Genomic DNA, 13278 nt, shown 5'->3' with positions numbered 1-13278 from the left:
AGAACCAGTCTGGAAAACAACAAATTGAGACACATGTCTGATACACACAGGTGTTTGCGGTTAATTTTGAAACAGTGTCTATATAAGAACAATTGCATTCATACGAGAAATAACAAGAACTATAGATATCTAGACATCGTCGCCTACCAGAGTTTGCGACAGACTTTACAGTAAGTGAATGATGAGTAGATGAACATTAAGCAATAATAACAAATACTTGGTGAAAGAGGAAACACAAATGGCTAATCAACATTTTAATGTTTATACTCTGTGATTATTAATATATTTAAAGGTCTTTTTTATATTTATTTATTTATTTATTGAGACAGAGTCTTGCTCTGTCACCCAGGCTGGAGTGCAATGGTACTATTTCGGCTCACTGCAACCTCTGCCTCCCCGGTTCAAGTGATTGTCCTGCTTCAGCATTCCAAGTAGCTGGGATTACAGGTCTGTGCCACCATGCCTGGCTTTTTTTTGTTTTTGTTTTTTGTTTGTTTTTGGGTTTTTTTTTTATATTTTTAGTACAGACAGGATTTCACCATGTTGGCCAGGCTGGTTTCAAACTCCTGGCCTCAAGTGATTTGCCCGCCTCAGCTTCCCACAGTGCTGGGATTACAGGCGTGAGTCACCACGTAAAGGTCTTTTTTTCTTTTTTTTTTTTGAGACGGAGTCTCGCTTCGTCGCCCAGGCTGGAGTGAGTGGCGCCATCTTGGCTCACTGCAAGCTCCGCCTCCCGGGTTCCTGCCATTCTCCTGCCTCAGCCTCCCGAGTAGCTGGGACCACAGGTGCCGCCACCACGCCTGGCTAATTTTTTGTATTTTTAATAGAGATGGGGTTTCACGGTGTTAGCCAGCATGGTCTCGATCTCCTGACCTCGTGATCTGCCCGCCTCAGCCTCTCAAAGTGCTGGGATTACAGGCGTGAGCCACCGCGCCCAGCCAAGGTTTTTTTTTTTTTTAAATGAAAAATGAGCAAATAAAAAATGACAATAGTAACAGCTAACACATGTATTTCTATACGTCAGATATTGTACTATGTGACATAATATAATTTATTTCATAATCCCAACAATCTTAGGAGGCAAATACTATGACCGTCTTTTACTGATGAGTTAGGGAGTAGTGAGTGAGTAGTCCAAAGGTACACACCTGTAATGGTGGAATTAGAATTTGAACTCAAGCATTCTGCCCCTGCATTTCTGCCCTAGTTTATTACATTTTACTGACCTATCCAGCATTTCTGGAGCTGAAAAGATGTGGGGTGCATTGTGTATTTTGAATTCAAGGACAGTAAGCCATGTATTGGTTCTGATGTAGTTCAGTTAAAAATTGCTTAAGTATTTGATATGGGAAAGAGATTCACAGTTTATGTCCATTTTCCATTGATGGAGATCAGTAGTTCCCAATGTGTGGTCCCCACAACAGCAGAACAGCAATACCTGGGCTACTACAATTGCAAATTCTCAGTTCCTAACCTAAATGTATTGAATCAGAAATTTGTGGCTGGGACTCCTGCTGTTTCTACAGTTCCTCTGGGTGAGTCTGCTACACTCTCAAATTTGGGAATCGCTGATGTAGATAACACAAACTCTTTTCTAGTGGCGAATTAGCTCACCACAAATTAAAGAAAATTATTCTTTGTATTTCCTAAATTTATATTCAAGATTCTAAGAGCAACTAATTGTGTTCCTGTGTCCAAAAACCCTATTCTCACCAAAATGTTTCCATTACTCTGGATCAAAAGACAAAGCCTCTTAACTTGATCTAAAATACTTGGCTTTCTTACTCCCCTACCTTCCTCTCCCATCCCATCTTGAACTAGACTCTTCTTTCCACTCTCATTTCCAGCCACAGGACACTCAATCCTTACTGGTCAAATCATTTCACTACACAGGTGTTTTGTATATGGCTTTCCCAAATTTGTTAATCATATTTTTTACTTCTCTACTGAACTCCATCCAGTTCAGTCATAGATTTTAATGTAGTTTTGTTGTTATTGTTGTTTTGTTTTGTTTTGTGTTGAGACAAGGTCTCGCTCTGTTACTCAGGCTGGAGTGTAGTGGTGTGATTTTGGTTCACTGCAACCTCAACCTCCAAGGTTCAAGCAATCTTCCCACCTCAGACTCTCAAGAAGCTGGGACTGCAGGTGTGCCCCACCATGCTCAGTTGATTTTTTATTTTTGTAGAGACGAGGTTTCTCTACGTTGCCCAGGCTGGTCTCCAACTCTTGGGCTCAAGAGAGCCTCCTACCTCAGCCTCCCAAAGTGCTTACATTACAGGCTTGGGCCTAGAATTCATTTTCTTAGCAATCTTTCAGCAATTTCTGTGATAAGCAAGTCCTTATTAATCTTGTGACTGCTAGGACCTCTCTCTTAAAGCTTGTATTGCAGTTGCACTTTTATAATTTCTAAGATTAATACTGTCCATCTATCCTGCTTGGATTGTGATCTTCATTTAGTGAGGTACGATAAGTAGCCTTTGATCATGTGGTGATTCACTGAATAAGTGAATGCATACATTTCTCTCATTTTATTTCTTTCTTTTTCTTTTTCTTTTTTTTTTTTTTGAGACAGAGTCTCGCTCTGTCACCCAGGCTGGAGTGCAGTGACCTGATCTTGGCTCACTGCAAGCTCCGCCTCCCAGGTTTACGCCATTCTCCTGCCTCAGCCTCCCGAGTAGCTGGGACTACAGGCGCCCGCCACCTCGCCTGGCTAGTTTTTTTTTTTTTTTTTTTTTTTTTGTATTTTTTAGTAGAGACAGGGTTTCACCGTGTTAGCCAGGATGGTCTCTATCTCCTGACCTCGTGATCCGCCCGTCTCGGCCTCCCAAAGTGCTGGGATTACAGGTTTGAGCCACTGTGCCCGGCCCATTTTATTTCTTTAAAGTTCCAAGCATGGCATGGTTTTTCATGAATTAGAAAATTGATATTTTGTCTTTTCAAAAATCAGTTAAAGGGTTGTCTACTTAAAACACATTTTCCATTCTTTTGTTAAAAAATATATATAGAACTGAGTGCATTATCCATGAAGTTGTTCATTTTTTTTAATAGCAGTACTAACACAACACAAGGCAATCCTTTTTAGAGTTCCTAATTGAAAAATCTAATGTAAACTCTGTACTCTTTTTATCAAAAACATTTCCTACTCGGTATATAATTTATAGAAATCACAGACTTGCTGAAGTCCATGTAAACCCACTATTTTAGATAGTTTTATCCTATGACAATTCAATTTTGTCCTGTTTCAAATTGTGTTTTACTTACAGTTATTCATTTGGACAAAGATGAAGATAATTCCTGAATTAAGAATTAAATTCTTTTTGTGGTTGCATACATTTTTTTACACATTAAAGTTTTCATATTTGTAGGATCCATCTTAAAAAATAAAGGACCATACAATATAATCACTATTTTAACATTTTATGATTCCTGAGTAGAAAAGGGGCCTGGTTAAGTAAACGTCATTTCTAGAATTCTAAAACTTTAGAGATACAAAATACTTTAGAAGTGAGTTATCTAGACATTTAATTTAAGGGCGATAGACCTGAAGCCTAAATATGATAATTGACTCATTAAAGATCAAACAATTAGGAGGCAGAACCAAAATTAGAGCTCAGGTCTATGACATTTTGACTATGACATTTAAAAAATAATTTGAAGACAGGTGTACTTTATTAAATATCAGAATCCATAAAACTTACAATAATTAAATCACTTTGAAAACTTTTTTTTTTTTTTTTTTTTTTTTTTTTTTGAGGCATGGTTTTTGCTCTTGTCGCCCAGGCTGGAGTGAGTGGCGCGATCTGGGCTCACTGCAAGCTCCGCCTCCCGGGTTCCCGCCATTCTCCTGCCTCAGCCTCCCGAGTAGCTGGCACTACAGGCACCGCCACCACGCCCGGCTAATTTTTTGTATTTTTAGTAGAGACGGGGTTTCACCATGTTAGCCAGGATGGTCTCAATCTCCTGACCTCGTGATCCTCCTGCTTCGGCCTCCCAAAGTGTTATAATTAGAGGCCTGAGCCACCGCACCCGGCCCTTGTTTTGTTTTCTGAGACGGAGTCTCGCTCTGTCGCCCAGGCTGGAGTACAGTGCTGTGATCTCAGCTCACTGCAAGCTCCGCTTCCGGGGTTCAAGCGATTCTCCTGCCTCAGCCTCCCGAGTAGCTGGGACTACAGGTGCCGCCACCACGCCCAGCTAATCCCCCTGCCTCGGCCTCCCAAAGTCCTGGGATTACAGGTGTGAGCTTCCATTCCTGGCCTCTTAGTGTTTTTTTTCTTTTGTTTTGTTTTTATAAGATTTTTAAGTTTTTGACTACATATGTCTTGGAGTATGTAGTCGATTTTTTAAAATTATGTTCTTACAATGAAAATAAAATTATTCACCAAAATAAATAAATAAATAATACTAGGGATCTCTAAGTCAGTAAATAACTGACCAAGAGAAAAACAAAACAAAATATAATTGTCTATCTAAAACAGAGAATTGGAAATGGGACCAAGAGTTATTAATGATGATGATACCTGCTTACCAAGCATCTACCATATATCAGTACTCTAGTTTATTGTGTTTTATTTCTGTTTTAAAAAAACAAGACAGACATTCTTAATTGTATACAAGAAGAAGCTGAGCTTCCAGAAACATAGCTTTCCCAAGGATACATAATTGCTAACTTCTACAAGCCCTGGCTAATTTGGAGAAAAACCCATTTGAGCCATTGTACTACACTATTTACTGTCATTTGGGACAATCGCTTATTTTGGCCTCCATTTCTATATAAAACAATAAAATTCTACATTCTACTTAACGGATAGGTATAAAATACATTTAAAAAACTTCTGATTATAATATTTTCCTACAGAGCAGTGGTCCTCAAGCTTTGGTGTACATAAGACTCCAGGAAGAGCATTTTTGAAAAGATTTCCCATTCAGCACTTACTGCCAGAGATTCCGATTCAGGAAGTCTTGTGTGGGAACTAGTAATCTGCATTCTCCTATGTGCATTCAGGTGTAAAGGTAGTCGACCCACTCACCTAGTAATTAAGACAACGATTAGACCATGAAGATAAGTATTATGAAAAAGATTCACCCTGTGCCTCCAGGAACAAAGATCCCTAAACCTTATCTTGAACAGGTGCATCCTGTAACAGATTATTTACACAGCTGTTTGAATCAGAAAAGCTTCGGAGTATTTGTTCTGAGTAAAAAGAAAAGTTATGGTATACGTTGGAATGAAAATCCCCATGTGGTAAATAAGTAACAAGTGTATCCACTGATTATACTTCACAATTAATACTACCCGTGTTCCAAGGCAGCAGTCCCCAACCTTTTTGGCACCAGGGACCAGTTTTGTGGAAGACAATTTTTCCACAGAAGTAGGGAGAGTTCGTGGGTGAAGTAGGGGGTCGGGGGCGGCAGGTGATTTGGGGATGAAACTGTTCCACCTCAGATCACCAGGCATTGCATTCTCGTAAGGAGTATGCAACTTTGCAGCTAGACGCTTGGCATATGCAGTTCACAATAGGGTTCATGCTCCTATGAGAATCTAATGCCGCCCCTGAATCTGACAGGAGGCGGAGTTCAGGCGGTAGTGCTGACTTGCTGGTCCGCAGCGCACCTCTGGCTGTGTTGCTTGGTTCCTAATAGGCCAAGGACCAGTACTGGTCCGCGGCTCAAGGGTTAGAGACCCCTGTTACAGGTGTTCTTGGATTTAAGAACTCAGCCACTGAGTAGATAAAAGAGACCAAAAATGAATGATAGACGCTTAATATGATTTGAAAGAGGTTTATCTATTTTTTTCAAAATCAGCGTTAAGTAGAGATGTACAGGATGATAAATTATCATACCACTGCTAAAATGTGCATCTGTATAAAAGGGCATACATAAGTTTTTATTTAATTTACTTTAAAATTGACATGAGATTATTTTAATTTTACATGTCTTTACAGACATCATTTTTACTTTTAGCTTTGTGACAAGGTCTTGCTCTGTTGCCTAGGCTGGAGTGCAGTAGCGTGATAGCTGACAGTAACCTCAAACTCCTGAGCTCAAGCAATCCTCCTACCTCAACCTCCTGAGTAACTGGGAGTACAGGTGGGCGCCACCATGCTCAGCTAGTACCTTTTTATTTGTCTTTTTTTTTTTTTTTTTGTACAGACTGGGTCTCACTGTGTTGCCAGGGATGGTCATGAACTCCCAGCCTCAAACCATCCTCTCACCTTGGCCTCCCAAAGTGTTGGAATAACAGCTGTGAGACCCTGCAGCAGGCCCAAAACATCATTTCTAACCACTGTATGAGTCAACTTAAAATCTGGTGATCTAGGGGAAAAAAAAAAAATCTGTGTGTCACTGCTTTCACTGTGTTTTTAAAAGTAAAATAAAATGTAGTTAGGGCAAGTCATTCCAGTGTAATATTTATGCCAATTATGTGAATATTTTATTTACAAAAAAAGTGCTTTATAGGTTGTTTACACTATACTTAGCATGTTCACATGGTCTCAGGTAATCGCCAGCGTATTTGATGCTTTCCAGCAATTTAAAATAATCAATGTTGCTTCTGTCACACACCCCGTATCTTGGTTGGCATTTACAATGCAAAGTAACTGTTTTTCCACAAGATCTTAGTTGCTATTATTCTTAATTTAAAATAACTACTTGTCAGGATACTGACAAAAATAGTGACAAGGAAAAGGAGCTGGGTATATAATAGTATTAATTGTCTTTCAGTGTGATTTCATTGGTTTAATTTGAATATACTTTATATAACCAAAAGTAATTATATTGTGAGGTGATATGCATAAAATCCAGCAGAGATTTGAAATTTGATGTTATTTTTATTTGTACTCTAAGCCTAAATTATACTTTTGAATTTTTGTTCAATGTGTTTCCTAGAAAAAATAATAGTAAATTATATGAGACATAAAAATACCCTACAATTTTCTACTGAATACACCTTTAGGTTGCCATTTGTTCAAGGGATATTTTAAATCAGTTTTCTGAAGTTACATGTAAGAAAGGCTTCACGCATTGTCATTTCAATTAATTCTTTATCAATAAAAAATCTCATATATAAATTACACATATATATTTATATAGCTAGTTAATAGATCAGATTGTAATTCTTATTTTAGACATTGAAATAGATTTTAAATATATTTAACTAAAACCTAGAGTGAGTCATGAAATGTAACTAACATGTACTATCTGTATATCTTGTGTACATAACATATATATGATTTTATTTTATATAAAATTGTCCCTTGAACAACACAATGATTAGGGGCATTGACCCTCATGTAGTTGAAAATCTGTGTATAACTTTTGACTCACCAAAACTTAACTACTAATAGCCTACTGTTGACTGGAAGCCTTACCAATGACATAAACAGTAGATTAACCTATATTTCATGTTATATATATTATATACTGTAATCTTACAATTAGTAAGATTAACTTACAAAAGTAAGCTAGAGAAAAGAAAATGTTATTTAAAAGTCATAAGAAAGGAAATATATTTAGTATTCGTATGGGAGAGGTTGGTCATCCTAAAGTTCTTCATCCTTGCCGTTTTCCTGTTGAATAGGCTTTGGAGGATGTGGAAGAAGAGGAGGTAGTCTTGCTGTATCAGAGGTGGCACAGGTGGAAGAAAATCCATATTTAAGTGCACCCACACAGTTCAAACCGGTTTTGTTCAATAGTCAACTCTATTTCAAAAGTATAATGTCAAAAACTACACTGTAATCTTCAAATGCTCATAGTTTACCTTAGATAATGTCTTAAGGTAAATTAAAGGAGCTATGGATTATCAATAATTTGTGAAATTCCATGCAATTTTTAATGATAGCAGTTGTTATTTAAACCTTGAAACTTACCTCGAAACATTTTAATGCTCACCAACTCAGTTGAGAGAGAGCACAGATTGCTCCAGGTCAGCAGAGAAACGATTTATTTCACAATCTAGCTCTCTAAATAACTTTATATTCTCTCATTAAGAAGAACAGTACAGGAAATCATTTACTGATCATTTTACAATGCACATAATATCCTGTGCATGCTTAGGCAACTATATGTTGATTTACAAATCAGGACAGACATCAAAATTATTGAACTTAGAAAATAATTCACAGTGTCAATGTGAATAAATTTTTAGATTTTGACAATATATTTAGTGCAATGAAATAAGGTTCTTTTGTCATGAACAAATTTGAAAGGTATTCAAGCAGGACTCCTAAACCATTTACTCTGAATTATTGGCTTTATGATTTTAATACCATTTTCATGTCACTTTGTAGTAACCTTGTGACAGCATAACAAACACAAGAAAAAGAGATCAGTTATAAATTAGCAAGTATATTTTTTACCCTTTAGAGAAGCTAGGGGAAAATTATGTCACAATCAGATTTATCTTAATACATCTAGATTTTCTATAAAAATGAGCTGAAGTGATAAATAAAAATAAGTATAAACAAAAATTTGGGATAAAAACAACATACAAATGTATACACACATATATTTATGTGTATATAGATATAGCTGTAGATATATTTATTTGTAGCTAACAGGAATATTATATCTGCTACTTGTGAATATGAAAGAATAGAGAAATCGGAGAACAAAGTAGGAACAAAAATAAACAACTAACAGCTATTGAAAGAGTAGACTCAATTTTTCAAAATAATAGAAAATTTTAGGTTGAGGTTTATCCCTGTTGATTTTCTTCCATTAAATCTTTTTATTTCTGAGCAGGAGTTTTTTGGAAAAAATCAAAGATAATATAATATATATTTTACTAATGTAAAGTAAAATTTATTTAATAATTAAATATAAATTAAATAGAAAATGCATCCCACATTATGGTTTTCGTAAGGGAGATAAGTTCACACATACAGCTGAAGTATTTTGTTGCAATCATAGTTTTATACTGTTGTGATGGGTATATTAACACACAAAATTATTCACTTCGTTGTGGAAGAGCCAATCCTCATTACTTTCAAAAAAGCTACAAATAGACAAATAGCTCATTCTGTCATTTTCAAGTTTAATATTTTGAGAACATTTAATCTATTAGTGAGTCCAGTTCTCATCCTGTGTCCTATGTGCCATGTCCACAAGACTCTATCTTTCATAAAGACGTTTTTCACTATTAATTTAACAGTTAGTAGATGTTACTCAAAATTCAATTTCATGCTTAAGCACATAGACATAAATCTACATTCGTAAAGAGAAAAACTGTCTTTAGACAAAGCATTTGAACATTAGGAAAAAGGAGCAAATGACACCACTTTCAGATAATTCTCCTTTTTACTTGTCTTCCTGTGAAACCTGTCCTAATTATATTTTAAGAAAGCAGATTACAAACCCTTCCTTGATGTGGGTGACTCTGTGAGTGTGTGTGTATAAGAGAGGCATTACGTTCTCTTTGTTTCTCAATCCACAGAATTATACACAGAAATGTATAAGTATGAATGTGATGCTCATTAGATAGAACAAAATTATTATAAGAAATATAAATATAACTGGAGGAAGAAGCCTGGCTCTGTTGCTCTCCATCTAAATTTTGTACCATAAGCCAAAGTTGGTTTAGCTTTCATGGTTTGCAGCAAATACCAAGATAGGTACCTCTATTTGGGAAATAGAAAAGAAATAGTAATTTCCTTTTTTTATTCATAATATATCATATTCATAATATCATAATTATGATATTCATAATTATCATGGTGATTCTGTAACATAAAATCCTCAAAGAATGATTTTTTCAAAATGGCTTTCAAAATATCAAATCAATACAGTTAATATGATAATATTTTTATTTATTACTAGACATATTTATGCAGTATATAAGTTAGAACCCTGCAGAATTACATTTATGGTTCTGATAATGCCATCATTTTTCAAAACAACATTTTCTAGACTATCTTCTATGTAAATGCGTGAATATTGGTACATTATAATCTTAGGACTATTTGTTAACAACAACCTCAGTTTTTATTACCCAGCTTGAGTCACCATTTCCTCTCCTTTTCAGTTTGGAGAAATGTTGATTGAAAAGCTATCCTAATATTTACTATCTATGAGGTCCCATGCAGGGTGCAGATGGCATCTTAACCCCGTCCATATGTTTAAAGCATCTCATTCATTTGGAAGTCTTATAGGCACCGAAACAATCATGGAGAGAAGTGGTCTTTAAATTTTAATTTTATCAAAATAAACCAGATCTCTTGTGTATAAACCATTGCCAAAAACGGATTTTCTTCAGACAGCAAGCCAAACCCATTTGTAAAGGCCAAGGAAAAGACTGATAAGTATGCATTTGATTATATGAGAGTTAGATTGAATTATCTTTGTTTGGGCTATGCTATTTTTGTTGATGCGTACACTTTCTAGATTATTTTTAAATATCTCTCAAGTAGCTTGAGGCTTTTTTTCTAAGTACTTTTGTGTTTTACTCTCCATTTATTTAATTATCTGTTATGTTGTTATATACCATAAATTCAGGAACATATCTTGGATTAAAATACATTAAATATAAGCATATATATGTATACATATACCAATGTTTTATCCAAACCCTAACTAGTAATATTTTCATCTTAATATACAATAGAAATTAATTTTCCAAATTTTGTTTTATATATAAACATGGCATTTTTTGATAAACTTTGATAAACGGATTTCTGAGATGTCTGTGCATTTTCTTATTTAATATCTTCATGGAAATAGTCTGGCTAGCTTCTTAGGTTTCCATTTGATAAGACTGTAGCCTGTATTTTGGGGTGACATGAATAATAGTCTTATTAAGCTCCCAAATTAAGATATAGTAACAAACATAAGCTACAGTTTATTGCCATGACTAAGTTTGGTGAAACATTACATAGTAAATGTATTTTTACTGGAGTTTAATGCTCCACTTTAAAAAAGAAACACATATACAACTTTTTAAAAATCTATTTTATTGCTTAAGCCATGATTTAAAAGAAACGCACGTGCACGTATGCACGCGCACACACACACACACACACATATAACTTTTCAAAAATCTCTTTTTATTGCTGAAGCCATGATTTTTCAATAGGAAGTCAAACTTCGTTTCTCTTGAGTTTGAAAACAAGCCAAGATGTATTGGAAGGTGAGGAGAAGGAAACTGCATCAGTGGTGACTGGTTTTGGAATGATGTTAATTTAAATATAAAGTTTAAGGAAAGAAGGCATTATCAGATTAGAGTTTCCCATCTCAGAGAAGCGTTGCCCTAAACACCTTTTAATAACTCTCCCTAAAGAAAATAACATAAATAAGTTCATATTAACAGCTAACGTGTCTCAAAATGGCAAGAAGCTCTTGGAGTCATAACTCCAGTTTCAAGAATTAATTCACCCCTCTTCTAGTCCTGAAACACATTAATGCGCTTGTTTATGGATTTTAAAAATGTAGAAGGAAAATTGTAGATAAAAAGTATGCCTGAGAATGTCTTCACTCTTTCCAGAAAGCATTCCTATATGCCTGAGGTTGCTTTCAAAACTAAGCTGGTGAACCATGAGGGGATTACGGTTTTATCAACAGCCTTACTCTGCACCAGCAGCAGGTGCACCAGCTTGATGACCTGCAAGGTCACTGGTGCCACTGAACCCAAGTTTCTGGCAGTAGTCACTTTGTGTTAACACCATTATTGATGGTAGTCCAAGCAAGGTAGCAATTGCCAAGGAATAAGGTGAAGTACTAGATGTTGCTTTAAAAACATAGAGGAAAGAATGAATGGAAAAAAAGAAAACAGATTCAGGCGCTTGGCTTATTTCTTATATGATACTGCCAAGTGCAGCCAACGCGTGGCCATGGGAGTTGGCGCCGCTGGAGAGGCAGACACGCCGCATGGAGGAAGTTGGAAGGACCGAAAAGTCAACGCTAAAACTGAAGGCAAAGATTGCCAAGTCAAATGCTGAATTGTGCAAGTACAGGATGTTTTGCTTTCCATTTTTTCACAATGAAGCATTTATTTTACTCCCTCCTGTTTCGTTCAAAGAGTAATGTTCTCAACTTTCACTCACCAAATTGCTGTGGTTTTGTTACTCATTTATACAACAATTGTAAGTAAATAAGGTCATTAAAGTAGCTTTACTGGTAAAATAATTAAACTTTAAAACAAACAGGAAAAAAGTAGAACAGTCACTAGTGGACCCAGTTCCAAACAGGTACATGTTTTACCATGTTTTCTTTAGATTAAAAAAAAGAAATAAATTTAGTGATATCTCTGCCATATTAATCCTTGAATGTTAATACATCACCATGTGCCCATGATAATATACAGCATTTATTTCAAATTTATATTAATGGTTTCGCTTACTGTTTCATGCTTATTGCCTAGGATAGTAGCTACCACAATAGAAGATTCTCCAAAAAGAATGAAAATGTTTGACTGAATGATTGCTAACACACTGATATGTTATCCCTTTGCAATTTCCTTTTTCCCTCAATATTATATTTTTTATATATGTTCATGTTCAGGTTTTTCAGATGCTATACAATACTTGTCTGTGACTATGTAACAGTTTATTTAATCACTCTGATGTTCATTTATGATCCTTAAATTTTAACTTCTGCAAACAATATCCAATACACTTTAAATAAGAATAGCAAAGTAAGTTCATCATCATTACACTGATACCATGTTTAAGATATGGCAGAATGTTTGATGTTCCATTTGAGGATTTTTGGATTCCTTGGAATAAAGGGAATTAATTCGTTTTCATCATCATCACCAATAATGCCATATCATAAAAGTTTGAAAGAATTTATTAGGTTAGAGACTCCCCACTTTTTAACAAAAATTAAATCCAGAGGAGATACAATTTCTATTTCTTAGGGAGTATATATTTTTTAGGTTTTTTTATGTTCCATGATAATAGGACATTGACTTATATAAAGCTGCATACAAGTTCAAAACAGAAGGGAGAAGTTTCTGAGTGTCTTCTACGAGCAGCTACTGCTCTAGGCATTGAGGATACAGCCGTGAACAAAAGCATCTGTTCATATGTTCATTCATTCAATAACACTATATTGTACCTTTTTTGGGGAAAAGTGAGGTCTTGAATGCTAAAAATTTAAAGGCAAATATCAGATTTTTGGTTTAATTTAAGACTTTATTCAAATTTACTAAATATTTTGCTTCTACTTATTTTTGCCAGTTTTGCAATTTATAGAAGTGGACTTTTCAATAATTAAAAACAAAAAATAACCAAGAAAGAATAAAACTATTTGGCAAAGAGAGGAAAATAGGAAAAATCTAAAGGTAAT

General features: G+C 35.3%; 1 protein-coding gene across 3 annotated transcripts in view; it reads left to right on the top strand.

The window, feature by feature from the left end:
* The window catches only part of CADM2 (cell adhesion molecule 2), a 1094949-nt gene that overhangs the window by 576589 nt on the left and 505082 nt on the right, over positions 1-13278 (top strand). The gene's annotated exons all lie outside the window — the stretch shown is intronic.

This window comes from Trachypithecus francoisi, unplaced genomic scaffold (genome assembly GCF_009764315.1).
Source record: "Trachypithecus francoisi isolate TF-2019V2 unplaced genomic scaffold, Tfra_2.0 Lachesis_group0, whole genome shotgun sequence".
Lineage (NCBI taxonomy): Eukaryota > Metazoa > Chordata > Mammalia > Primates > Cercopithecidae > Trachypithecus > Trachypithecus francoisi.
Note: the sequence above shows the minus strand (reverse complement) of the source record. Positions and strands in the feature narration are given on the sequence as shown.